This window comes from Coloeus monedula (assembly GCF_965178545.1).
Source record: "Coloeus monedula genome assembly, chromosome: 6".
Lineage (NCBI taxonomy): Eukaryota > Metazoa > Chordata > Aves > Passeriformes > Corvidae > Coloeus > Coloeus monedula.
Genome location: NC_138786.1, coordinates 19003782 through 19007939, shown reverse-complemented (window position 1 = coordinate 19007939; position 4158 = coordinate 19003782).

Below are 4158 nucleotides of genomic sequence, written 5' to 3'. Positions count from 1 at the left end.
GGTGAGGGTGGGTGGGAAGGGGAATGGGTACAGGGTGGGACCAGTCTCATCCCTCAGCAGCAGGCTGCCCAGTGCTCCTGGATATGCTGCAAAGGGGATTTCCCCGGGATGGAGACTGGTGGAATTGACTGTAGCCATTTGTTGCCCCCTGGGCCAGGCAAGGGACCTTTGTGTTCACAGACACACACAGGCTGATTCCTTGCTCTGGCCTTGTGGTGAGGCCTGGCCATTGCCTGTGGCCAGGCTGAGGCTGACCCAGCTGGACTCTCCCAAATAGTGCACTTTGAATTGCCACTGGCTTTTTACCGCCAAATAACTGGGATGTAGATGATGCTCTCAAGTTCATACAGCTTTTACCTCCCTTGGTTTTTCAGAGCATGTGTCTTGATTCCTTTCCTTTAATCATCTGACAGCCCTTAGCTCTTTGTGCTACTAAAAGATGAAGTAGCCTCTTGCCAAACCAGTTTTTCTCATGGCTTTTAAATCTCCTCTTAACTTTCTTCTTTGCTGAAACCATGTCCTTTCCTCTCTCCTTTAATTGCATCCACACTGGAAGCCAGAGCTGGTCCTGCAGCAGACTGCACTGGAACTGCAGAAGTGTAAAAAAGTTATGTATTTTCCCTGATGCATGTTGTCCTGGTCTCTCCCTTTTTGATTGGGGTCCTCATGAAACTGCTGTGACTTGAACTCTGAGTGTTAAATGATTGAGCTTATTTAAAGAATTAATTTTGACAGATCTTTTTTTTTCCAGGGAAACATGTTGAATTTGAGGCCGTATTCCTGACTCTGTGAATGGAATTGGTGTGGGGTAGTCCTGAAAAAAGCTCAGCCTGGCTATCTCAGGATCAGCTTAGCAGCTGAAGCAATATGAAGTGCTTGTAGAAAGATGAGAAATTGTGCAGGGCATGTTATTTTTGAGATGCTCGTGGTGGAGTGTCACAGCAAGTGCTGGGGAAGTGGCTGCCTATGACAGAGGTTAGTCGGGCTTTGCTCCTTAAGGGGCTGTACAACTGAGGCAAATTCCAAGTGGGTGATACAGAAGGATCTCCTGCCAAACTGGGGCTTCTAGCTCTCTTTTGCTCAGAAAGTTTGGTTGTTGAGGCTTTGGAGTGAGAAGGATTTAGGCTTGTAGCTACACCAGCAACACAGCTTGTCTGTCTCATGTTGTGGCTCACAGGTCCTGCTCTGCAACTGGCAGTAGCAGGAGCATGAGAAGGGAAGTTAAGGCTGTTGATGCACATGCAGCCGCTTGGAACTGGCTCCTCTTTGTCTTGCCTCTTAAAAGACCAGAGCTAGTGGGTCTGTAGCAGAGCAGGACTCTGCGTTGTGAGGCACTGCTTTCTCAGTGGTGGTCTGGTCGTGGCTTGTGTGAGAAGTATGAACTCCCTGTTCTTCACAGGGTGAGGCATGGCTTCCTGTGGGGATTGCATGGACTTAAGCTTAGGTCTTCACACTCTGGCAAACCCAGCTCCTGGTATCTTTTTCTGCTGCTTGTCTAACTACGTGAGGCGTCTTCTACCTCTCCTAGCACACAGTGTGCAATGGCCAAAGCAGACATGTGCTGTCTTTGCTGGGGAGCAGGACAGGGTATCTGAGGCTGATTACGTAGCCTATACGTGGAATAGTGATTTTTAATAGACTCTGTTTTGCACCTTAGATTTAGAAAGGGAAAATAAGCCCAGAAGTTGTGCTGATAACTGGAGAAAGTAGTACATCTGCATGAGCAGTGTGGGTAATGGGGTGGATGCTGTTTCCTATGAGCACAGTTGTGCACTGGGCACGGGTTTGGTGTTTGTGTGGAGACTCTTGACAAGCATCAGGACTTTCCTGCAGTGGCTGTGCCAAGCTGGGAGGCAGTGGAGTGGGCAGCTGTGGTGCTAACCCACTGCCCAGGAGATGCCAGTGCAAGAATGAACTTGTAAGTTAGATTATCACCCCACTGCCCTTGCTGGATGTAACCTACTTATGTAACACAAGGGCCTGTGTAGCTTACAAAGCAGGCCTGCACTTATGCAGTCAGTTTTAGTCTTAAGCTTTGCATAGTTAAGTCAGTTAGGGAACAAGGAAGTCACTACAGGAAGAGGAAAAAAATTGGAGGATTCTGAAATCAGAATAAAACACTGGATTACAAAACAAGTCAATCTTATGATTGTCTAAAGCCTGCAGAAAAACATACTAGATGCTAATGGAAGTGAACCAGAAACAAGATACTGCCACTTAGTGGGAGCAGGATGAATTTGATGAAAATTGGAACTGAGAAAAGGTGTTCATTTTGTGGTTTGGCACTGTTTTGGACTACCTTCTTGTGGGGAATGGCACATGCACAGCTACTTACATTGCTAAATGCATATCTCTTGTTCCTAGTGCACACAGAGCAACTGGCAAGAATGTAGAGATATTTATTTTATCCAGAAGCAAAACATCTGAGAGGGGCAAAACTGTATAAGGAAAATACTGCATTTAGAAGCTGCTGCCCTTTTTACTCTGCCTTTTTTTTTTTTTTGAGTTAATATATGGGTGGAGAAAATGATGCAAGTTTTTTTTTTTTTATCCCTTCTTCCTGGACTGGTAAAACCACTGAATGATTATGTAAGCCACTAAACTATGAAACAAAATACTCTTGGCAACAGAGTGTGCTAAGAAGTTGCAGCTTGGCACCCTTATCCCTTGCCTTTTGCATCAGAACTGGCTGGTCTGGTGCTGACTGGGCTGATGCCACTGTCTTCCAGTGCTCTGATCCAGAAGGCTTGGGCATTCTGGAATGTTCATGCATTTCAAGAGACCTACAGCTGTGCCTGGTAAAAGGCCTGAGTTTTGTTCTGTGTTTCACCTCATCTGTAGTTTAACTTAATATATTAACTTCTCAAAGAGAAACTTTCGTACACTTCAAACTATAACCACAAATCAAAGCCGGGCTTTAAAAATAAAGGTCTAACTCTTCAAGGAGGAAATTCCTGTTTTTCCTATGCTAATTTGCAGGGTGTGAATGGATAGTGGGAAAGTACCACTCTGTACTAACCCTTTCTTTGCCTGCTTTTATTCCTCAAGTGTTACAGTGGCTATTGAGTGATAGCTTGTTGGCTTTATAGATTTGAGCTCTGATAAAGGAACTGTAGATCTGCCAAAAGCACCTCAAACTACCCTCATTTTCCTTTTGAAAAGTTTCACCTATTTGCTTGAAATTCTTGCTGCTCATTGATCACAGATTGCAAAGGATGGAGGAATTAGGAAAGATCACCTTTCCCACTGATGTAGAAAAAGGGCTGTGTCAGCTGGTGAACAGCTTTTTGTTATGCAGTGCTGCCTTGTCTAGATGAGACCCCACTCTTTTTGAAATCTCTGGAAACCTTGTGATAGGCTCTGGATTGGATATAGAGGGGTTTATTGTGAAAGTGCTCAGTGGAACTGTTCGGCCCCTTGTTCTGTGTGTACCTCATGGTGTGCAAAGTTATCTTCTGGGCAGCCACTGCTGATTAACCTACATTTGCCAAGCCCATAGGAACAAGGTCATCTGTGGCAGTCAGTCCCTTCTCCAAAATGTGTGGCTGGGCAGCTCAGCAGGCAGTTGCCAGGGCCTGTCTGCTCTCCAGTGTATGGTGAGTGAGAGCTCAGGCTCCTGGACAAAAATTCATCTTGCAATCCATGTCCAATGGTCCTCATAGCATTCACTGGATTCCTGCAGGAGTCCCAACCCTTGCCATTTCCACTGTTCCACATAAAGGGTCTGTGCATTCAGGAATCCCCCTTTTTTTTTTCTGTCCTTCCTGTATTATTATTGCTGCTTTTAACAAGGCTAATGGTGACCTTGGTGGTGTGCATCTAACCAGCCCCTAACCTGTACAACACTGTAGAGTTGTTTTGTGTGCAACAGTCTGTGCCTATGGCATGTTCTGTAATCCACAATTAGTGTGTAGTGTAATTGGTTTGGTTTGCTGCCTGCCCCACTGCTAGTACTGTTGCAGGCTGGTTTTCAAGGGATGGGAGAAAATACTGACCACTATGTATAGGACCTAGGAATTGTTTTCTCATGGCTTCTTGGAAGACTGTGTACCTGCAACACTCAGACCAGAGAATAAAAGAGAATCTGCTGGGGTATCCCTAGTACTTTTATATTCCCCAGTGGTTTTATTAATTTTTTTAAATTATCTAGTAATTCAC